Here is a 25,869-nt window from a genome sequence, read left to right on the forward strand (position 1 = left end):
TTTTTGGAATTCAGTGGGGTACCAAAGTCTATTCCTTGGACCCCATTAGTCTTGTGTTTGTGCGATTTATGGATACAAGAAGAAGTTAGAACTTCTATTTCTATTTAGTTCTATCTTTTCATCTTTAATCTCTATTTGTCCCTATTTTATAAAGCAAATAAAATGTGTGTGTGTTTGGTTGTGTGCTCAAACATTTTAGATGCCTAGATCATGGTATGTGCTCAATTAATAGTTAATGAAGTTAATTACTAGTCAATTAATAGTTGATAAAGGAAGGCAAGCAGGAAAGAATGAAGAAAGGAAGGAGACTTGAGAATTAATCAGAATCACTGGACCATCAGTGGATCACATGTCCTTCTCACAACTTAGCACAGGGAGAGAATTCTATTAGTAACATGATCAGGAGGATAGAAACCACCACTTCTCCCCAATATCTTACTGTGACGTCGAATTATGTCAATCTAGGAGGAAGATAGAGCTTGTTAATCTTTCATTTTACTCTACAGTGAAGAAAAGAAATTAATTTCTATCAGGAAACCCAGAAATATTGGTTGGGGATGTAAATAACATACCCAGTCCTCGGCTCCCAGGTAAATAGCTTAACATATAGCTCATACTCTGCTGGCTTTCTCATTGCAGTGAAAAAGAAGATCATTATATGGGCAGTGAGTCTGACTCATCACTGAACTCTTGCAAATCTTTTTGACAACAAAAAAAAATGGAATGAAAAAATGTTGCCAGCAGAATTATCACTAATTATGATGAAAAATATATAACCATGTATATTATTCCTAACAGGACCCATCCTCCCCAGCAGCCATGGATATTTGGAGTCTGAAGTACTTCAAGGAGGAGAGAATCAGGAGATTTTATGGACCATGTAATTCTCAGCAAGTCAGAGGAGAGAGGAAGTGTCCCAGTTCAAACCTGACTTGGAAGAGAAAACTTTTCCCAGCATTATATTGATGAATGTTGATCTAATGTAATATCTTCTCCATTCTTCTCCCAATGCTATACTCTCCTGCCATATGACAACCTCCAGTAAGAAAAGTTGTGTCTATCTCATCCTTCTCTTCTCCCTATCATCCTATAGTATATAACCATATACTTGGAAGATCTTAAGTTAAGTAAATGTTACAAAGGGCCATAAAATACTGTGGAGAAGAAAAATGTGAGAAAATCAGCTGTATGGTAAAACAATTAGTGGAGGCAAAGAAAATCATTGTAACCAGGCCATTCAAGGCTTCTCTCTTGAGTGGATAATGTCATATTCCTTGTCAAACACAAAGAAGTGTTTGAATGTTTTCTTCTTTATCTTTCACAGCCATTCCAAACCTGTAGATATATCATTAGATCTTTTCAAGATTGGTGTGAAACGTCTGCAAGATCTAATATTTTAGAATTCCTTATGTAAAGGAATAGAAGTAGTCAAAGATCCTTCTCCCAGATCCGAATTTCAGCTGGACAACTGATTTCCTGTGGACCCTTGAAAATGTGTTTTAACCTTTCCAGGTCAATGCCATGGCTTTCTCATTGGTAAAATGGAGCTAAATTATCTTCCTGTACTTTCCTCATAAATCGTCTTGAAATCCAAAAACCACTGGGAGGTTTTGAAACATTTTGTTGCTTTTTTTCTTCCAAAAATAAAAAGGGACCATCCCTCCAATGAGGGAAAAACATGAAATCTACAGGATTAAGTCATCTCAGATGCTTAAATGTACAGCATTCTTAAAAAGAAACCTCAAACCTTCAGCAGTGGATAAGCTCTCACAATTGAGCCACTGTTTTAATACATTCTTATAATGCCAAGGTTTTAGAAAAGAGGGCAAAAATACCTTCTTTGGGCAATTTGTGTGCAAATGGAACAGTTTATTAAAGATTCTCTCAATGAGAACGTGTAAACACTGGTCTTGGCCACAAAGAAACAATTTCCTGGGGCAAACTTCACGGTCTGATTTCCCAGAAATACCCTGGAAACTGAACAGAAGGAAAGCCTTATACTGCTTTGTCTGTAGCCACAAAATATATGTACGGGGTCCCCCCAGCCTGAATTTAACCCTGTGCCCCCAAGAAGAACAGCAATAATAACAAAAGTTCCATAATGAGGCCATTATACATGTAAAAATAGTATCTGCGCTACCTTCACATGAAGGCCAATATAATTACGGTCCAAGAAACTGAGTTCCTTCAGAGTGGAAATGTGAACAGGTGCCCTGTGATAATATTTTATAGGCATGAAACCACTCAAGGTTTTCCCCTCTCCCCTCAGCTCTACTTTAGTTTAAATCCATGCTAGGGCGGAGTAATAGGATAGTACTTGCTAATTTACTCAATTTACTAAGTGAACATTTACAAAAATACATGTAACTACCAAATGTTAATTTTTTAGAAAACTGTCATTATTGTAATTATCGATCTAACATAAGAAGGTTTAGAACAAATCACTCAGACAGGGAGGAGTCTATTTTTGTATGGTTAACTATATCTCTACTACCACCTTATGTCCAAAATCAGGTTTATCAATGTCTTTCTATCCTACTCCCATCCCATCAAACCAGCTTACTGCCAAGACTAGCCACTTCTTCTAGAAGGCTGGAAACCATAGAGTCAACACTGACTCCTCCCTCTCCTTCTCTCATTGTACTCAATTGATCAACATTCCTTTCAAATATTTCTTAGAAATGCCTCTCCATTTTCTCCACCACTACCATGATCCAGGCCTTTGGCATCCTGCTACAATTGCTTCCAACCTTGCCTTTCCACTACTGGTTCTCAACACTGGTTGCACTCTAGAATTACCTCAAGAAATTTGAAAAAAAGCCCAAACCTTTTACGCAAAATTCCCTAGAGAGTAAGTTCTTGTTGCTTGCCTGATTCACTCAAAATAATAAGAACTTTTAGTGTAGAAGCAAATGGAAATTACTTTTTTAAATAGGAATATTTTGTAGTAATATTTGTATTCATATTATCAAAGAACACACAAGTATTTCTGGCCCCTGAGTGTAAAATGCCTGTGCTATTTATGTCGTAGGAGAAATTTTTCTTCGCCCAAAATTACCCACAGGTTACAAATTGCTATAACTGACTTAGGAATAGTTATTACTATTATATGATATCATTGAAAGAGCACAAAACTAGGGAATTTGACTTTTAGTTCTGATTCCTGGTTATTTATTCTGCTGAGCTTCAATTTTCTTTTAAAAAAAAATGGGAATAATAATATTTTGCTACATACCTCACAGAATTATTGTCAGGATTAAATAGATAATAAAAATGAAAAAGTATAAACAACTACAAATCTCAAATGGCCTCCTCTTCAGTATATTCATTTTATTTCTAAATAGACTATAAATCCTTGGATTAACTCTAGTTTGTTATAAGTAAATACTTCAAGTTAAGCAATATTCTACAAAGAAGAAAAAGCATTTTTCAACAGTTATTGTCTCTGTAATCACTTATGCTTACTGTATACCAGAAGCAGTCTTCTCTCTTTTTTTTTTGCTGAAGAAGATTCACCCTGAGCTAACATCTGCACCCAATGTTCCTCTTTTCACTTGAGGGAGATTTGCCCTGAGCTAACATCTGTGGCCAATCTTTCCCTATTGTGTATGTGGGTCGCCGCCACAGCATGGCTGATGAGTGGTGTAGGTTGGCGCCCTGGATCTGAACCCACAAACCGGGTGGCTGAAGTGGAGCACATTGAACTTAACCACTATGCCACTGGGCCAGCCCCAGCCTTTTCTTTTTAAAGAAAATATAAGTCAGAGTGTGTGGAACCCCTCCCAGGCTGCCAGTATTTTCTCCCTCATTGGTAATTACTCCCCACTGTTCTTGGCAAAGCCTTCCTAAATCTGCAAATAATTCCCACACCCTAATTTCAAAGACAAGAAAAAGCAGATCAACCAACAGGTAAACTGCCTGCCTTGTCTTGTATCCACATTGGTTCATCAGGCCTGGTTCTCCTCTAAACGCCCGTGCAAAGTGGTCTGGGGGAAAAACACAGGAGAAGCTGATGCTGAGGGTGAGGGTGCTCACATCTGGTGAGGGTGCCTCCTCATGTGTTTGTCTGTGAGAAACAAGAGTGTGTCTAAACGTAAATTAACAGGATGGGATTGAATGAGTGAAAGGGGAAGGCAGAGGGCCAAAGCCACACCACAGATACTCAGACAGATTAAATCTGCCTTGGATCTTAGGTCCCCACTTGAAGATTAATATACACTATCTCTTAATTCAGGGGCCATAAGAATAATTCAATAGACCTGAAAGGATTTCTAATCGTAACCCAATATACCAAATAAATCCTGGTCAAGTTCATATCCCACGGGATCTTAGCCAAAAAAACCCTTCTCGTAAAATAAGATCTACGTATATCAAACCTCTTTGTCTTAGATATTTAGAAACACAAGCAAGTTTTAACAACAACCCAATACATGATTCTGAATATGAACTTAGAGGATTCTTCAAACTCTACTTAAATGTAATATTCATTTATTTTCTTATACAGTTGATTATTTATTGAAAAATTATTTATTGACTGAAGGTATTGTACTAAATTTTCTATTGGCAAAAATATTTTTTTTTTCTATTTTGCCAATATAGTAGTGTGTTTATCAACCATTTGGAGTTAGTGAGTCTTCTGAAAATCTGTTGAAAGATATGGCTTCTTTTACCATAAATACACAAATACATGTAAAATTTGCATCACTTTTAATGGTTGAAGACTACCTGGTGCTTATTAAGAACACTTAATGTTGAAGGACAAATAGAAATTAAGATAATATAAAGTAGCATAATATTACAGCAATAAGATCTGTTATACAAGCTTAGACCAAGGAGCATTTATTTGGGTATAAAATGCTCAGGTAAGGATTCATGATGGAGGACTCTTTGAGGATTGACCTTGAAGGATGAGTAGGACTTTGCCAGACAGAGGTGGAGATGGGAAGACAACATTCAAGCCTACGGTAATGGCATAAGCAAAAGTAGAGGATCACATAAATGTATGAATATTAGGCATGTCCCAACAAGAAAAAATTTAAAGTCCCCCTACTAAGTTTGGATTTCATCCAACAAATAATATCAAGTCATTAATGTTTTTTAAACAAGGAAGAGAGGTAATCAGAATAGTGCATTAGAAAGATTACCCTAGTGACAGTAAAGGATGAATCAGTGTAGATAAAGATTGAAGATACAGAGAAGGTTATTGCAATGGCATAAGCAAGAAGTAATGATTCAATGGCAGTAAGGCTCATGTAATGACACTTCAGAGGTAGAACCAAGTAAAACTGGCCATTGATTAAAATGTGGAGGGTGCAGGAGAAGGAGAGATTAGAGGTGATTACACAGATATCTCTTTTAAAATGTTAGGAAACACAGGAAATGAATCACATTTTGAGTAGAAGATTGGTCTATCTAGGGCAGATTGAGTTTGAGCTATTAGTTATTCCTGAAAATAAAAGATTTTACTTATGAATCTATCCATGAGAATACTAACAGCATTAATAACTTTGATATTAAAAGAAATAGATTAAAACAAGTCTTGATACTCTATCAGGAAATTGTTCAATCCTCCAAGAGAATTTTCAACCTTAATTTAAGGTAGCAATTCAATGACTAGTTTGCAACTCATATCACATTTCCAAGTCCCAGCCTCTTTAAATTTAGACTTTGCAACATAAAGAAACTGATCTACAAAGTGTAAAAACAGAAGGTGTGCTAGCACTCAGCAATATGCAGAAATAAGCAATGTTGCCAACCTCATCAAAAACATTGATTTCTCCCAAAGAGAAAGAATCTCATCAAAAGTTTTCACAACAGTTACTTGACAACAGCAGGCAGTAGAACTTTTATCAGAAACTCACTTCTTGCCTCAGACTCAGCCTTCTCAGAATAATAGATTGAGAGCTAAATGGACCCAAGAGATTATCTAATGCAATCGTTCTTGAGTAAACAAAAAAACTAATGTCCAGGGATATTAAAGAAGTCACTTTGCTAATAAACAACAGAACTGGAACCAGAACTTTTGTCTCCTGACTCTCATTTCAAGTGTGCTTTCCTCAGCCCTACATTTGCAAATGTTTTTTGAGTAATGAATTAACCCAATGGACTTGGAATTAACCTACGCCCCACAGAGCAGGCCTCCAGAGAATACTGAGCTGCCATACTGATGGATTATTGGGGTTGCTTCCAGCTGTTTGGGCAGAATCTCTCACAGCTGGCTGAGGTGTGGGATGAGTGACTACACGTGGGAGTGCTTAGTGAGGAAAAGTTTAGAAAGGGGAAATAGGTGCCCTCCACCCTCCCTTCCTGCAATTCTTTCCCAATTCTTTTAGCTGCCCAGGGGCCGCTAAGAGATCTGATATCAGAGGATTCTATGTCTTCTGCCCTCCAGCCTGCCCTTCTCTCTCACTGAGCCTCATTCCCCCAATTTATCTATCCCTGTTCCTTCCTTGAGAGAATGCTAGTGGTTAAAAATAACTATTCTATGGAATAGAGAAGCAATGTAATGAAAATGGTGTTTGAACTTCAGAGTTTCGGAAGCTATAGTGAAAGGGCCTCTTCACTACACTGTTACAGGAGCAGAAACCAAATGCTCCATCAAAAATGGCTGCAAAACCAGACTCTGGGAGCAGGACCCAGGAATCTGTTCAACAAACTCTGCAGGGGATTCTAATGTTCAGCAAGGTTAGGAAATCTCCAACATAATGTATGTGCAAATTGTTTTCCCTGAAATTACATTTTGACTGCTCCATTTTAATAGCTAATCTAAGACTCTTAAGCAGGAAAAAGGCAACACAAAACTGCTGGAGATTGAATGTGACAAAGCAAATAGTGGAACTAGAAGGTTCTGGAAATTTCTTCCAGTATCCTGTTTCTTATGCAAAAGAATGCCTCGTGTATTGCAGAAATTTCCCAATGTTGTACATTCATGGAAAGGAAGAGTGAGTGTACTTGTTTATTTTTCCCATCTTTTTCTTTAGATTATAAATAGAGAGTAAAATTCCAAAAAATTTATCAATTTCAACTTAATTTCTGAAGGAGAAAAAAGAAACTAAATGTAGACAAAATTTGATAACCAATTTACCTCAATATGCTAAACCATTAACTCGTTCTCTGCCAAGAGAACGAGTTTGGCTCTTAGGAGCCAAACAAAGATTTATGTGCCCCAAAATATTCAACTCACTTGACACATTACATAAGAAAAAACAGCAGGCCTCTCACTTAGTGACACTCTGCTTCATGGCTATTTATAAATGGAGTAGAATAACAAATCATTAGGACAAGTTTGAGAGGGGGAAAAGGCATGAATAACTACAGTTATTATATTTCATGTGTCAGTCTACTATCTCAGCATTTAGAGAGCCCAGAGGAGGAATTTTTTGATATTTCTCTTTAGTTAAAACCAGCTGTTAAAATTTATAGTTTTTCTGGTTCACAGAAAACTATGGCCTTTGTACAGGAGCGGTGTTGGGCTTCGTAAGTAAAGAATAAATGATATTACCAAGAAATATTACTTTTCAACTTATTTTATACTGGCTCTATATCACAGTCTAACCTCAGTGTTTCTCAAGGACCTTCTAAAATCACTAAAAAAGAAATCATATTGGAAAATTAAATTAGTCTTGCAGAATGAATATCTCAAAGGAGGAACAGTTTTCTATGTTAAATGCAGTTTCTTTTAGATAAAGTCAGGTTGTACCTGCACACAAACGCTCCTTGATAAAACATTATACTTATTAGCTAAGGTAATGCTTACTCAGCAAGATCTGTTATATCTTTCTCTACATCAACGCTGAATATGGTCTTTTACATGGAATATTTTTTTCCATACAGTAGACAGCAGGAAAATATAGAGAAATTGAGGCTAGTTTGGGTTAGTTATCAAGTGACACACTCAGGAGACCACAGAATAAGTTTCAGGATATTTGGGGTGCATTGGAATTATGCTGATTGTGATGGGATAAACATTCGTGTGAGTGTTTCAAGCATGAAAGAGAATTCTGGTGGACTGGCAATGTTCTGTTTCTTAACCTGACTGGTTACTTCGAAAATCAGTGAACTATAATTTCTGTATAATTTTCTACACATTTGTTACATTTCGCAGTAAAAAAAATTTTAACAAAAGAGAACATATTTCAACCACTCATTAATCTCTGTAACCTCGTGAGAACATATTAAAATAATGTTAAAAAGATATTTTTTATTGTGGTAACATTGGTTTATAACATTACATAAATTTAGGGTGTACATCATTATATTTCAATTTCTGTGTAGATTAAATCATGTTCACCACCCAAAGACTAATTACAATCCATCACCATACACATGTGCCTAACCATCCCTTTCACCCTCCTCCCTCCCCAATTCCCCTCTGGTAACCACCAATCCAATCTCTGTCTCTGTGTGTTTGTTTGTTCTTCTTTTTATCTTCTATTTATGAGTGAGATCATACGATATTTGACTTTCTCCCTCTTACTTATTTTGCTTAGCATAATACCCTCCAAGTCCATCCATGTTGTCACAAATGGCCAGATTTCATCATTTTTAAAGCTGAGTAGTATTCCATTGTGTATATATACCACGTCTCCTTTATCCATTCATCCCTTGATGGACACCTAGGTTGCTTCCAAGTCTTGGCTATTGTGAATAATGCTGCAGTGAACAAGGGGTGCATGCATCTTCACGCATTCGTGTTTTCATATTCTTTGGATAAATACCCCGCAGCGGAATAGCTGGATCATATGGTAGTTTTATTCTTAATTTTTTGAGGAATCTCCATACTGTTTTCCACAGCGACTGCACCAGTTTGCTCTCCCACCCACAGTGTATGAGAGTTCCCTTTTCTCCACATGCTTTCCAACGCTTATTATTTCCTGTCTTATTAATTATAGCCATTCAGATGGGCATGAGGTGATATCTCATTATAGTTTTGATTTGCATTTCCCTGATAATTAGTGATGTTGAGCATCTTTTCATGTGCCTGTTGGCCATCTGTATGTCTTCTTTGAAGAAATGTCTGCTCAGATCTTTTGCCCATTTTTTAATTGGGTTGCTGGTTTTTTTGTTGTTGAGATGTATGAATTCTTCATATATTTCGGACACTAACCCCTTATCAGCTATATGGTTTGCAAATATCTTCTCCCAGTTGTTAGGTTGTCTTTACATTTTGTTGATGGTTTCCTTTGTTGTGCAGAAGCTTTTTAGCTTGATGTAGTCCCATTTGCTTATTTTTTCTATTGTTTCCTGTGCCTAGTCAGACACGGTACTTGAAAACATGCTGCTAAGACTGATGTCAAAGAGCTTAGTGCCTATGTTTTCTTCTAGAAGTTTCATGGTTTCAGGTCTTACATTCAAGTCTTTAATCCATTTTGAGTTAATTTTTGTGTATGATGTATGATAACGGTCTACTTTCATTCTTTTGCATGTGGCCATCCAGTTTTCCCAACACCATTTATTGAAGAGACTTTCCTTTCTCCATTGTATGTTCTTGGCACCCTTGTCAAAAATTAGCTGTCTAGAGATGTGTGGGCTTATTTCGGGGCTCTGCATTCTGTTCCATTGATCTGTGTGTCTTTTTTTCTGCCAGTACCATGCTGTTTTGGTTACTATAGCTTTGTAGTACATTTTGAAGTCAGGGAGTGTGATGCCTCCAGCTTTGTTCTTTTTTCTCAGGATTCCTTTGGCTATTCAGGGTCTTTTGTTGTTCCATTCAAATTTTAGGATTCTTTGTTCTAGTTCTGTGAAAAATGTTGTTTGAATTTCAATAGGGATTTCATTGAAACTATAGATTGCTTTAGGAAGTGTAGATATTTTAACTATGTTAATTCTTTCAATCCAAGAGCATGGGATATCTTTCCGTTTCTTTGTGTCTTCTTCTATTTCTTTCAACAATGTTTTATACTTTTCAGTGTACAGGTTTTTCATCTCTTTGGTTAAAATGTATTCCTAGGTATTTTATGCTTTTTGTTGGAATCATAAATAGGATTGTATTCTTAATTTCTCTTTCTGCTACTTTGTTGTTAGTGTTTAGAAATGCAACTGATTTTTGTATGTTGATTTTGTGTCCTGCAACTTTACCATATTCATTTACTACTTCCAAAAGTTTTTTGGTGGATTCTTTAGGGTTTTCTATATATAAAATCATGTCATCTGTGAATAGTGACAGTTTCACTTCTTTTCCAATTTGGATCCTTTTTGTTTCTTTTTCTTGCCTGATTGCTCTGGCTAGGACTTCCAATACTATGTAAGATAAGAGTGGTGAAAGTAGGCATCCTTATCTGGTTCCTGTTCTTAGAGAGATAGCTTTCAATTTTTCTCCATTGAGAATGATATTAGCTGTGGGTTTGTCATATATGGCCTTTATTATTTTGAGGTACTTTCTTTCTATACCCATTTTATTCAGGATTTTTATCATAAATGGATGCTGTATCTTGTCAAATGCTTTCTTTGCGTCTATTGAGATGATCATGTGATTTTTATTCTTCATTTTGTTAATGTGGTGTATCACGTTGATTGATTTGCGGATGTTGAACCATCCCTACATCCCTAGAATAAATCCCACTTGATCATAGTGTATGATCTTTATAATGTATTTTTTTATCTGATTTGCTAGTATTTTGTTGAGGATTTTTGCATCAATGTTCATCAGTGATATTGCCTGTAATTTTCTTTTATTGTGTTGTCCTTCTCTGGTTTTGGTATCAGGGTAATGTTGGCTTTGTAGAATGAGTTAGGAAGCTTCCCTTCCTCTTCAATTTTTTGGAAGAATTTGAGAAAGATAGATATTAAGTCTTCTTTGAATGTTTGGTAGAATTCACCAGGGAAGCCGTCTGGTCCTGGACTTTTATATTTTGTGAGGTTTTTGATTAGTGTTTTGATCTCCTTACTGGCAATTGGTCTATTCAAATTCTCTATATCTTATTGATTCAGTTATGGAAAGTTGTATAACTCTAAGAATTTATCCATTTATTCTAGATTATCCAATTTGTTGATGTAGAGCTTTTCATAGTATTCTCTTATAATCTTTTGTATTTCTGAGGTGTCTATTGTAATCTCTCTTCTTTTGTTTCTGATTTTTTTTTTTTTGAGCCTTCTCTCTTTTTTTCTTGGTGAGTCTAGCTAAAGGCTTGTCAATTTTATTTATCTTTTCAAAAAACCAGCTTTTAGGTTCATTGATTTTTTTCTATTTTTTTAGTCTATTTCATTTATTTCTGCTCTGATTTTTATTATTTCCTTCTTTCTACTGCTTTTGACCTTTGTTTGTTCTTCTTTTTCCACTTCCGTTAGGTGCACTGCTCAATTGTTTATTTGAGATTTTTCTTGTTTGTTGAGATAGGCCTGTATTGCTATAAAATTTCCTCTTACAACCACTTTTGCTGTATCCTATAAATTTTGGCATGTTGTATTTTCATTTTCATTTGACTCCAGGTATTTTTTTTATTTCTCCTTTGATTTCTTCATTGACCCAATCATTGTTCAGTAGCATTTTGTTTAATCTCCAAATATTGGTGGCTTTTCTGATTTTCTTTCTGTAGTTGATTTCTAGTTTCATACCGTTGTGGTCAGAAAAGATGCTTGGTATTATTTCAATCTTCTTAAATTTATTAAAACTTGTTTTGTGGCTTAATATGTTATCAATTATGGATAATGTTCCATGTGCATTTGAAAAGAATGTGTATTCTGCAGTTTGGGGATGGAATGTTCTGTATATATCTGCTAAGTCAAACTGATCTAATGTGTCGTTTAAGGTCAATGTTTCCTTACTGATCTTCTGTTTGGATGATTTATCCATTGGTGTAAGTAGAGTGTTAAATGTTCCTACTATTATTGCGTTGCTGTCTACTTCTCCTTTTATGTCTGCTAATAATTGCTTTATATATTTAGGTGCGCCTATGTTGGGTGCATAGATATTTACAAGTGTTATATGGTCTTCTTGGATTGTTCTCTTGATCATTACCTAGTGCTCTTCTTTGTCTTTTGTTACAGGTTTTGTTTTAAAGTCTATTTTGTCTGAGATAAGTATTGCTACCCCAGTTTTATTTTCATTGTTATTTGCTTGAAGTATCTTTTTCCATCCCTTCACTTTCAGTTTATGAGTGTCTTTAGGTCTGAAGTGTATCTCTTGTATGCAGCATATATATGGGTCTTATTTTTTTATCCAATCAGCCACCCTATGCCTTTTGATTGGAGCATTTAGTCCATTGACATTTAAAGTAGCTATTGATAAAAATATACTTATTGCCACTTTGTTACATTTTCCTGGATGTTTTAGTAGTTCTTCTCTGTTCCTTGCTTCTTCTCTTGCTCTCTTCCCTTGTGGTTTAATGGCTTTCATTAGTATTATGTTTGGGTTCATTTTTCCTAATTTTTTGTGTATTTATTATAGGTTTCTCGTTTATGATTACCATGACGTTCATATTTAGTAACCTATGTATATAGCAATCTATATTAAGTTAATGCTCTCTTTAGTTTGACCTCTTGCTAAAAGCTCTACTCTTTTACTCCTCTCCTCCCACATTTTATGTTTTTGATATTATATCTAACCTCTTTTTGTATGCATGTGTATCCATTACCCTCTTGTCATGGAAATAGATGATTGTAGTACTTTTGTCATTTGATCTTCATATTAGCTTCATAGGTGGTTGATCTGCTATCTTTATTGTATGTTTGCCTTTATCAATGATTTTATTGCATTTTTTTTGATAATTTTCTTATTCCTATTTGTGAGCTTCTCTTTTCCTCTTAAATAAGTCCCTTTAGCATTTCTTGTAAAGCTGGTTTCTTGGTGCTAAACTCCTTTAGTTTTGCTTGTCTGGGAAACTCTTTATCTCTCCTTTCTTTTTGAATATAACCTTGCCAGGTAGAGTAGTCTTGGCTATAGATTTTTTCCTTTCAGCACTTTAAATATATCATGCCACTCCCTTCTAGCCTGTAAGGTTTCTGCTGAGAAGTCAGCTGATAGCCTAATGGGGTTTCCTTTGTACATAACTTGTTGCCTTTCTCTTGTGGCTTTTAGGATTCTCTCCTTATCTTTAATTCTGGACATTTTAATTATGATGTATCTGGTGTGGGCTTCTTTGGGTTTATCTTGTTTGGTGCTTTCTGTGCTTCCTGTACCTGGATGTCTGTTTCCTTCCTTGGGTTAGGAAAGTCTTCAGCTATTAGTTCTTCAAATAGATTCTCTGCCCCTTTGTCTGTCTCTTCTCCTTCTGGGACATCTGTGACACAGAGGTTAGTACACTTGATGTTGTCCCAGATGTCCCTAAGACTGTCCTCATTCTTTTTAATTCTTTTCTCTTTTATCTGTTCAGCTTGGATGATTTCCTCTAGTCTTTCACCCAGCTCACTGATCCGTCCTTCTGTATCATCTTCTGCTTTTAAGTCCCTCTAGTGAATTTTTCATTTCCAGCATTGTATTCTTCATTTCTGTTTGGTTCTTTTTTATATTTTCCAATTCTTTCTTGATGTTCTCACTGAGTTCACCCATTCTTCTCCCAAGATGTGTGAGCACCCTTATGACTTTTTGTTTGAACTCTTTGTCAGGTAGATTATGTATTTCTGTTTCATTTAGTTCTTTTTGGGGGGTTTTGTCTTGTTTCCTTGCTTAGGATGTATTCCTTTGCCTTCTCCTTTTGCCTCTTTCTCTATGCTTATATCTATGTATTAGGTGTGTGAGCTATGTCTCCAGACCTTGGAGAGGTGGCCTTATGTAAGAGATGCCTTCTGAGGCCCAGCAGTGCGCTTCTCTCTCATCACTAGTTCCAAATGTTCCGGGAGTGACCCCTGTGTGGGCTACGTGTGCCCTTCTGTTGTGGCAGAATTGTTCTTGCTGCAGGTTCCCGGAGAGGCTAGGCTGACCCCTGGCCTGCTGGTTGTAATGCTCAGCTCACGTGGCTGCTATGGACACTTCAGTCACTTTATTGGGCATGGGGAGCCCCAGCACAGTTGACTGTAAGATCTCAGAGCACATTCCTGTTGCAGTTTTTCTGTTGAGTAGGCCCCCAGCATGGATGGTTGCTAGGCTCAGGGGCTTACAATTGTTGTAGGCCTCGGCCTGCAAGGCTGTTGTCAGCTCTCTCAGCATTGCAGCTGAGTGGGTCTGGCCCCAGGTACGAGAGCACCCAGTTGTTTCAAGCTTTGGAAGGTGAGGCCGATCCTCTATGTGGCTGTTTGAGAAACACAAGTCTCCTACAACTGACAAGCCCTACTGCATACAGGGCCACACACCCCGTCAACATAGTCTGGCCCCATGGATTTGCCCCAACCCCCTGAAGTGGACCCAGTTGCCTCACTGAGAGAATCCACACACTCCACCAACACCCCACACATCCCACCTGCTCCTCGCACATGCCCTATCCCACAGAGGCTGACCCACTGGCCTGGCTGCAGAGGATCCAGGCACCCAGCCTATGCAGGGCCACAAGTTGACCAAGGGCTTTCTGTTGTGCAGGGCCAGTCCCTAGGGCAGGCTGCCTGCCCTGGCTGAGCTGGATTAAATCAGTGCTCTAGCGGGTGGGGCAGACCCTGCACTAACAGGCCAGGGGAAGAACTCCAATGGCCTCTGCCAACGTTTATGTCAGCATGCCTGTACTTGGTCACAATAATGGCTGCCACCAACGTATCAGTCCTTGGAGAGGTGTCACCTCTCACAAGCTGCACCCAGATGCTATCAGGTGAGTCTGTTTTCACCAAAGGACTGTGCACTTTTCTTTCTGGTGATTTTAGGTTGCTTTCTGAAATGGGTGAATTTGTGTGTGGGCCCTTTAAGAGCAGGCTTTTTTTTCCTTTATGTCCAATAGCTTTTCTGGGGATATTACACGTTGTAGTTAATAGCCAGCAAAGCAAGGTATTATGACACTTGACTTGGTTGTGCTGAGTCCAAAAGCTTCTTATTGTGGTAACACTCTACCACTCCTCCAGGGAAGGCTTCGTACCTTAAGGTTGCTCCCAGCTGGCTGTGAAGCATCACAGCTAGATGGTGGCTTTTTTCTCTCCAGAAAGGAATTTCTTCCTCTTCCACCTCAGTCAGGACTGTCTCTTGTTGTTGGTGTTCTTTTTATCCAGTTTTCAGTTCTCTCTTAGGGGTAATTGTTCCAAGAGTAGTTGTAAATTCATTGTGTCCATGGGAGGAGGTGAGTTCAGAGTCTGCCTATGCTGCCATCTTGACACCGTCTCCCTAAAAGGATTTTTTTAAAATTCCAAACCCACAGAGCAAAAGGAATAGAAGAGGATAAAATTGAAAAGAGAGATGCTAACTAAACTTTGTTAATTGGAGAGTACATGGACTCATAAAAACTGACCTAAAAGACAAAGAAAACCAAATGCTTGCAGAGAAACAAGATGCAAACCTTGAAGAACCATGAAAAGGCTCAAGAATTGGGTCTCCCAGCTACCCCTGAAATTCGGGTAGTGGTGGGATTGAAAATAGAAGGATTGGTTATTAGTCTGTATAAGAAGCAGTTAAACCCCTAGATGCCCTCCATCACCCCAGCAAAAGACTAAAGAGGTTGAGCCTTAGAAACTTTGGACTAGGAGTCATTGGGCACAGCTGAAGGCGGTGATGCCATACTGAGTGAAATTCCAGATACTAAATAGTGAGACCCTTTAGCGCCCCCACAACTTGACACTTGGCATGCTGGCAGTGAGCCTTATAATCCCTAGGCAAGAAGGTAAAGGATTCCTACTTGGGAAAACTGACCATATGTAAAGATCCACATACTCATAGTTGAGTATGAACAATGAAGCAATGTGCTCTCCACTGAAATAGTCTACAGAGAAGCTCATCAATCAACACATCAACCAGGCACATGCATACACACACACACACACACACACACACACACACACACACACACAGCTTTCAATCAACTCTTCAATCCTTCATTCATAACTATGAACAGGAAAAACTTACTAGATATCTGAAGAAAAATCTTTGACATGAATGATAGTGACAAAAATAAATAAAAAGAAAAATGAAGTTAAGAAGAAATAGTCAATATAAAAAACAAAATAAAGCTTTTAAACACTGAGATTACTAGCCTCAAAGAGATAAGGGAAGATATTAAATTCATGAAACAAAAATAGAATGTAATAAAAAAGAAATGTTGAAAGAGAAAATAGCTCCTAAAAATTTCAGCTGATTGCAGAAATTAAATATGAATTTCTAGATTTAAAAAGTGCTAAATAATGGAGATCAATGAAAAAGTTTATGACAAAAGAAGATTATCAAAAGATCCTATAAGCCTGCAAAGAGAAAAACAGATTGCAGACAGAAAAAATGAGAATTAGAATGTTGTCAGACTTCTCAATAGCAATACTGGACTCTGGAGACAATGGCACAATATCTTAAAATTCTGAGGGAAATTCATTTCCAACCTAGAATTCTATAGCCATCCAAATTTGAAATCACATGGGAGCATAGAACAAAGATATTTTCAGTCCTACAATTTCTCAAGAAAATTTCTCTCTCATGTATCTACTCAGGAAGCTACAGAAAGATGTGTTCCATCAAAACTAGGGAGTAAATTTTTAAAAAAAGGAAGATAAGAGGCCCACAAGACACAGCAGAGTAAAGAAGCAAATTTACAGAATATTAGTCAACAGAAATCCCAGGTCAATAACCACATAGAAAACAAAGACAACTAATCTACATTGAAACAAGAAGAAGGAAGACTTCAGAAAGGATGTCCCTAAGAAAAATATCAAACTAATAGACTACCTGAAGTGTCTGAACATACGGAGAGGAAATTCAAATTTCTGACATGAAGTTTAAGGATAATTAGTGACAGATACAAAGAAAACTAAGGAAACCAAAAAGGAGGAAGAGAAAATGTCCAAGGAAAGGAAAAAATTATACAAGAGAACTTGGGCTCCAACCAAGATGAATTAACAGGGGCTAGGCTTAAACTCTACCACCTGAACCAAAAAAAACCAGGCAATATATATGAAACAATGGTTTTCAAGACACTGGAAGGTAGGCAACAAAAGACAGTGATCTCTGGGAAAATGCTCCATCCGATAGCATATTACATATTCTTTTCAAGTACACACAAAACACACCATACTATGGGCCATGAAAAAAGGCTCAACAAAAAAAGACAAATACTGTGTGATATCACTTATATGTGGAATCTGAAAAAGCCAAACTTACAGAAACAGAGAGTGAAATAGTGGTTACCATGGGCTGGGGAGTTGGGGAAAGGGGAAGACGTTAGTCAAAGAGCACAAACTCCAGTTATAAATTGAATAAATTCTGGAGATCTAATGTATAACATGGTGATTATAGTTAACAATATTGTATTATATACTTGAAAGTCGCTAAGAGAGTAGATCTTAAATGTTCTCACCACAAAAAAAGAAATGGTAATTATGTGACATAGTGCAAGTGGTAGCTAACGCTATGGTGGTAATCAGTTTGCAACATATAAGTCTATCAAATTAACACATTGTACACCTTAAACTCACACCATGTTGTATGTCAGTTCTATCTCAATAAAGCTATTAAAAAAGTCTCAATGGCAAATAAGCATTGCCAACTTCATACTTTATTTGTTTAGGGAATTGCAAATTAAAACAACAATGAGATACCACTACACACCTGTTAGAATGGCCAAAATCCAAAACACTGACAACACTAAATGCTGACAAGGATGTAAAGCAACAGGAGTGCTTATTCATTGCTGATGAGAATACAAAATGGTACAGCCACTTTGGAAGACAGTGTGGCAGTTTCTTACTAAATTAAACATACTCTTACTATATGATCCAGCAATCATGCTCTTTGTTATCTACTCAAATGAGTTGAAAACTTATGTCCACACGAAAATCTGCACACAGATGTCTACAGCAGCTTTATTCACAATTGCCAAAACTTGGAAGCAACCAAGATGTCCTTTAATAGGTAAATATATAAATAAACATGGTACATGGAATATTATTCAGCACTAAAAAGAAATGAGCTATCAAGCCACAAAAAGAAATGGAGAAAATTTAACTACATATTACCAAGTGAAAGCAGCCAAATGCAATGAGATAAGAATAAATCTGATCAAAGGTGTGAAAGACCTTTACACTAAAAACTACAAAACATTGTTCAGAAAAACTAAAGACTTACATAAATGGAAAAATATACCTTGTTAATGGGTCACAACACTCGATATTGTTAAGATGTCAATTCTCCCCAAATTGATGTATAGATTAAAGAAAGCCAATGAAAAATCCCGGTAGAGTTTTTGTAGAAATTGACAAACTGACTCCAAAATTCACTGTAAATGTGGACAGCCACAACAATTTTGAAAAAGAACAAAGTTGAAGGATTAACACTTCCTGATTTCAAGACTCATCATACAACTACAGGAAAAGGCTCCGGGGAGGCCGTGCAGCCCCGCAGAACCCTCAGGAGAATAAGACCAGACCCTCAGGGGCAGCAGGGGTGCCTGGGGCTGGAGCATCAGCGGGGTTCCAGCAACCACGGTGCCCCCACAGGGCCATTCTAATCGGGTTTACATAGTGCCAAGCACAACCAACAAAGATATGAAGCTGGAGGTGATCAGCAGGCCTCTAGTGGACTCCCTCGTGCAGCTGGAGAATTACACACCTACGATCCCAGATAGGGTGACTGGCTACTCCCTGAACCGTACTGGCTTTGGGGCCTCAGATCCAGGCATAGCTCAGTTCATCTCCCTAGCTGCCCAAAAATTCATCTCAGATACTGCCAATGATGTTGATGTCCTGTGGTGCTGCAAAAGGAAGGGCACAGCCTCTGGCAGCTCCTGAAGCAAGAGAAATGACCACAAGTACACTCTAAGCATGGAGGACTTGACTTCTGCCCTCAGCAAATATGACATCAATGTAAAGAAGCCACAATACTTCACCTGAGCCACCCAATCTAAATGTATTTGTCTGTCCCCAAGTCCCCATACAAGCTTGTTTTCATAAGAAATCTCATTGTGATAAGTGAAAAAAAAGAAGAGAAACTACAGTAAAGACAATGTGATATTGGAGTCAAGATACATAAATAGACGAATGGAACAGAATGAAGAGCTAAAATAGACCCACATATATATGGAAGCTGATTTTCCACAAAAATGCGAAGAAAAATTCAGTGGAGAAAAAAATCTTTTCAACAAATAGTGCTGGAACAATTGTGTATCCATATGCAAAAAAAAAAAAAAAGAATTTTGATTTATAACTCACACCGTATCCAGAAATTAATCCAAAATGGATCATAAGCCTAAATGTAAAACCTAAAATTGTAAAACTTCTAGAAGAAAACTTAGGAGAAAATCTTTTTTACCTTGAGTTAGACAAAGATTTCTTAGATACAACACCATAAGCATGATCTATAAAGAAAAAAAATTAATCAAATAGACTTCACCAAAATTTTAAACTTTTGCTTTTTGAAAGCTTTTCAAATGTTAAGAAAGTGAAGATGAGCCACAAACTATGAGAAAATATTTGTAAATCACAGATCTGATAAATGGCTTGTATCAGAATATATAAAGAAGAACTCAAAACTCAACAATATGGAAACTTTAAAAACTCAATTTTAGAAATGAGCAAAGGATTTGAACATACACTTCGCTAAAGAAAATAAGCAGATGGCAAGTAAGAACATGAAGAGACGCTTGATATCATTAGTTATTGGGGCAACACGAATTAAAACCACAATGAGATACAGCTACACATCTATTAGAATGGCTAAAATTAAAAAGACAGAAGACTGACAATATCAGGTGTTGGAGACGATGTGGAAGAATTGCAACTCTTATACACTGCTGATATGAATGTAAAATTACACAACCACTCTGGAGAACAGTTTGGCAGTTTCTTAAAAAGTTAAACATCAGCCTACCATATGATACAACCATCCCACCCCTAGGTACTTAACCAAGAGAAATGAAAACATATGCATATGTCCATACAAAGATTTGTACATGAATGTATATAATATTTTTATTTGTAATAGCCAAAAACTGGAAACGACCCAAACGTCCATCAACAGATGAATAGATAAGCAAATGGTAGTACATCCATACAATGGAATACAATTCAGCAATAAAAATAAACTATTGTGATTCGAAACAACATGAACAAATCTCAAAATAATGAGATTATGAGCAGTGAAAGAAGCCAGACAAAAAAGACTAATAGTCTATGATTTGACTATGTAAAATTCTTGAAAATGCAAGCTAATCTATACGACAAAAAGCCTATCAGTGGTTGCCTATCAGGTGATGGGCAGTAAGGAGAGATTACAAAGGGACACAAGGAAACTGCTGAGGGTGATGGGTATATTCATTATCCTGATTATGGTGATGGTTTCATGGGTGTAAACACATGTCAAATCTTATCAAATTTTCCACTTTAAATGTGTACCATTGTGTTGTGTATTATACCTCAGTAAAGCTGTTTTTAAAAACTGTCAAATAAAATGTAATCATAGATATGAATAATATTTACATAATCGTAATAATGTAAACCTGAGTAGTAATTTAACCAAATTGTCACATACTTTTTTGAGAGGCTGGAGGCTGGGTTATTTAATTTGCATTTTTCTGATTTCTGGTAGGGTTTTGCATCTCTTTACATACTCATTGGTCATTTGAGATTTTTCCTGCTGTGAATTGCTTATTCATTCACTTTGCCCATTTTGACTGGTTTTCTTGTGTTATCCTTGCTGATTTGCAGGAGTTCCTTATATATGCTAGATATTAATTTCTTTTTGTTTATACATGCTGCAAATGTCCTCTCTTTGTGCTTGTTAGTTAACTTTGTCTAACTCTATCCCCTTCTTTGTAGGCCACCCAACTTTCCCCATCCAAAACACTGAGCAGGTCACAACTCCAACTGACTTTACATGTCAGCTTTTTCAAACTTATCACTCACTGCTATCCTGGAATTTAATATTCTGAATAAACTACAAAATATCCTGAAGGGCCATATGATTCTATAAAACAGAGGATTCATCAATGAGTTTGCCCGGAGAGTAAGTTTGCTCCAGTCAGAAAAATCTATACATAACTTTAGAAAATACGGGGCTATGGTGATAACGTGTTTTGTTAAACTTAGTCTGCTGCCCCAAACTTCCCCACTTGCACTTATTTGTTTAAGAGGCAGTAAAGTAAGTGGTAAACCTTTCAAATAATGGACATGATTTCGAATCCCAGAGCCTCCATTTTCTATGTACAATGGAGTTGGTAATATCTACATCACAGGACTGTTTTGAAGATGAATTATGATAGTGTTTGTAAGTGCTTAATTCGCACAGTACCTGGACCATAGTTAGCACCAGTAAATGGTAGCCATGATTATTACCTAGACTGCCCTTCCCCAGCCCATGCTACCTTTCAACTGGCAAAAAACCCTTCTATTTATCTTTTAAAACTAAGTTCAAAAGACACCTCTTCCATAAAATCATCCCCAAATCTGTGCAAGCAGACTCCAGCACACCACTGCCGAAATCCCACTTTCACCCCCAAAATATTAATCACTCTCTAGTCTGTGATCTCAAGCACATTATTCGTATGACTTAAATGTATCTGAGAATACTGTGATAAGCTCAATACGTGCCTATTTCCCGCAATAAAATGTGAGAAGTCAGGAATAATTACCTAGGTCACCCATTTTTAACAGAATTTAAGGTTTTCTTCTTAAACATAGCTAGCAACTAGGCTAAACACGTTGTATAGATACAAATGATAAAGAGATCAGTCAAAGAAAAGAGAAACAATATTTTGCCCTATCATAAAGAAAACTATCTTTTAAAACCACGGGAGGAGGAAGGAAAAGAAAGAGGAGGAGGAGGAAAGGAAAAGGAAGAGGAGGAGAGGGAAGAGGACAAGGAGAGCAGAGAAAAAAGATGGTGAAGAAGAAGCCTATAGAAGATCTGGCATATAACCCTGTCCTACAATATTACCCCTTTGCAAAGCAGTTCAACTATACACACCAAATGAATTTCATCAGTAGAGTTTATTTAAATTGCTATGTTTAAATCAATCTGTATCTATCATTGATTAAAGGCAAAGTGTCAGTCACCTTTCATTTTTCATTTTATGTAAAAGAAAGTTATAGTTGGTTTTCTCAACAAGTCACTGTAAAAGCTCACATGGTGAGAAACTTTACTTATATATGGAAACTTTCACTTCTGGGTGAAAATTAAGTGCTTAATTACAATGATCTTTTATGGGCCCCCTGTCTGTAACACTCATCTTTATGAAAAGGGGTGTCATATATTGCAACGCCCATAGTTTTGAAAACCAAATTCCCCAGTATAAAAATATTTCCACTCTCTTTTAATGATGACTTAATAAAGAAAGGAACATATGTACGATTCAAAATTTAAATAAAATATGGTTTAATCTTTAAGTAGGAGGTTTTTATTTCTGTTTTAATTTTTTTACTTCTGAAATAAAATAAGACGTTACATTCATTTAATAGTCACATATCTCAATAATGTTTAACTCACTCCCAATTACCTGCTGGTAAAATCATTTTTAAAATTAAAAATGAATACTTATGACTTTAGATGCTATTCTTGTCTTTTGAATATATTCTAGTTACCTATTTCTACCAAAAAATCACTCCAAATTGGAACGGCTTAAAACAACAATCACTGTATTATTTCCCACGGTTTCTATGGGCCAAGGATTTAGGGAAGGCTCATCTGGGTGGTTCTGGCCCAGCGACTCTCATGTATTACATGTGTTATATGATGTCTTGGAACTTTGTGAGGTCTTACCGAGAATATTCTAGCCCTATCTATCCCTTAGATCTTTGTCCTAAAGCCCTTTTTAAATTTGAGAACAATTTGCTATCTGAAAAGACTGCTCTGAATCCTTTGCATTTTCTATGAATTCCATTCAAAGCTAAATAATTTGTTCTTTAGTTCATCACTCTCGTCTTTCATTTTATTATGGGCAGCAAGAAGAAGCCAGATCATTGAGTTCATTAGGCACACAGTCTATGTTCCACATTCACACAGGCAAGAATTTTGCTAAACTTCCTGCCACTACATAATGAAGGTTCCCTTTTCTCCAACTTCCAACTATGTTTTCCTCACTCTGCTTTAAGCCCTCACAGACAGCCTTCTTGAGACCTTCTAGGCTTCTGCTAACACTCTCCTTGACTTCCTTCCAGCTTTCACTAACATCCTCCCTAGGTGCTTCAAGATTTCACTAACAGTCTCTTCCTGAACGATTCTGTCCACATTAGGTTTTTGTCATGTCAGCACTCCATTTCTGCAACAAATTCTGCTCCAATTATCTATTGCTACATGATAAATCACCCCAAAATGGAGTTGCTTAAAACAACAGCAATCATTTTATTATTTTTCCTGATTTCTTTAGGTGAGGAATTCAGAAAGGGCTCAGCTAACGGTTCTGGCTCAGTCACTCATTTGTAATCATAACAGTAGCTGGACCGGAACAATGAGGAGCTGGAGCTGTAGATTCAATGTTTCTTTATGTGCTTTCTCCATGTGGGCTAATTTGGGCTTCCTCACAGCACAGCAGTATCAGGGGAGTTGGTCAACTAACACGATCTGACTTCCTCCAGAGCAATCATCGCTAGAGAACCAAATAGAAGCTTATCATCTGTTCTTACCTACTGTCCTATGTCATGCAAATTCACCTCAACTGTGTTCTGTTTGTGAAGAAATTACAATCCCACCCAAATTCAAGGCCAGGGAGTGAATTAGACTCCCTCTCTTTACGGGTGAGTGGCAAGGTTCTAAACACGCACACGGCACGGGAATTATTTTGCAACCATTTTTCAAAAATACAATCTGATGCATAATAATACTTTTAGATTTTGTTCCATATGGTTTCTTTCTCGAGCTATTTTTAAGCAAGAAGTAAGACAAACCATCAGCCACTGGAACAGGTTCCCAGGGGGGTTGGAACAAAGGGCTGCCATTTAACACTAGGTAACTGTGATTTTGTCTTTTTTTCCCCATGACTTCAAAATTGTGGATCCATAATCCTGATTGCTATGTGAAATTAGGTTTTCAGTGTATATTTTAAAAGAAATCCATGCTTCTTTTTTCTTAAAAATGTCTACTTATAAATACAATTGTTTTGTTATTTTTCTTCAGTGAAATACTAGAATGTGTTACTATTGTGCACCTTAATTCCTCTACAATGAGTGGTATAAAATATCAAACATTTATTTCTTTACTCCTTCATACATAGCAACTTATATAAAGCTTTCTTTTAAATAACTTTATCAGTACAGCAGGTAAAAGTAATAGTCGGACAGCCCGGTGGCACAGTGGTTAAGTGCTCACATTCCGCTTTGATAGCCCCAGGTTCACAGGTTCGGATCCTGGGCGCGCACCGACGCACCGCTTGTCGAGCCATGCCATGGCGGCATCCCATATAAAGTAGAGGAAGATGGGCACGGATGTTAGCGCAGGGCCAATCTTCCTCAGCAAAAAGAGGAGGATTGGCATCAGATGTTAGCTCAGGGCTGGTATTCCTCACCAAAAAAAAAAAAAAAGCAATAGTCATATCTGGTTGGTGGGGTTAAAAGACATTTTTATTTTTTTATAAACATTTTTTACATCGACCAAATCTTCTACTGAAAATTATTATTTTTATTATTGGAAAGGAATCAAAACTCTTTTCAATTTAATTTTATTCCCTTGCGTGGTATGTTGACGTGCTGGAAACTTAAGAAAGATTACGTTTTCAGTAATTCCAACACCTCCAAATGTCAGTGTGTCATTGCCATAAACACATAATTAGGAGGAAGACAAATGCATGAAAAAAAATTTAATAAGTAGTTTAATACATCTAATGCCATATATACACATGTATATAACTCACTCCTGCTTTACAGAGGTATTAATAAAATGATATTGTATCCCCTAGAAAGAGGGACCCATCCATCATACTGAGATATGCAGGAAGCTAGATATGATCTGGGAGCAAGGTCACTCCACCAGGTGCAGGATCCTAATTGCCAGGCAGCGGCTCTTCGGACGTGCGGCACTTCCCCGACCCTGACTCAGGGTAACCCCAAGCCTCGTTATACCCTCCTTTGCATTGAGGTTTGGCCCCGTCCCCGCCCCGCGGGAGATCACCGCCATGACAGTTCTGGAGATGCCTATGTAAGGAAAAGAATCTCCCCCGCCCGACCTGAGGGTGGAGACAATGCCGGGATTAGCACACGTTCCAAGACCCTCACCCACGGCCGGACCAACTTTCCAAAATCACTGACCACCACAGCTTTGGTGCAGTAGCTCCCCTAGAGCATGCCCGCCCCTCCCCTTGGGGGTGTACTTGCACTTTGTTAATAAATCCTCCTCTGTTAAAACTTCTGCTGTGTGTCCACTCTCAAATTCTTTTGTGTCTGTGGACCAAGAATCTGGGACCCCGCGGCACCGAGCTGACAGTGCCGGTAACATACTTTCTTGGTGAGCCAGCAAGGAGGCTTGCAGAAGACAGAGGACTTGACAAACACGAGGAGGCCAAGGACATCGACAGGTGACCTTTTCTACAATCCGTCAAGTGTCTTCCCTCGGCCCTCTCGGCCTTGAGGGAAATTATACCTCATCAACAGTCTGATGTCCTTTGTCTGAACCTAATGTCCTGTCCGTCCACATACTTGTATTGTCTTTCTCTGTTGGTCTTCTTATACCTGAGGCAAGGGCAGTGCATCACAGATCACCTGGCCTCAGGCCTCTTTCTGCTTCTGTCTGCTAGAAACCATGTCTCATCACCAGCCACCTGATCCCATGTTTTACATCTGGAATCATACTTTCTTTGGTGTCTATTTCTGGGGTCTCTTGGGCCCTAATCTACTCCTTGCCCTGTGTCGCAGAGCCTGTTTGTCTGACAGGGACAAGGGTTGCATTGTGTGTCAAGGGTA

At 37.5% G+C, this 25,869-nt stretch overlaps 1 pseudogene; it reads left to right on the forward strand.

Moving 5' to 3' along the window:
- The first annotated feature begins 14,553 nt into the window (after positions 1-14,553).
- LOC131411612 (transcription initiation factor TFIID subunit 10-like) lies at positions 14,554-18,876 on the forward strand (annotated as a pseudogene).
- The last annotated feature ends 6,993 nt before the right edge of the window (positions 18,877-25,869 follow it).

Source organism: Diceros bicornis, chromosome 11 (assembly GCF_020826845.1).
Source record: "Diceros bicornis minor isolate mBicDic1 chromosome 11, mDicBic1.mat.cur, whole genome shotgun sequence".
Lineage (NCBI taxonomy): Eukaryota > Metazoa > Chordata > Mammalia > Perissodactyla > Rhinocerotidae > Diceros > Diceros bicornis.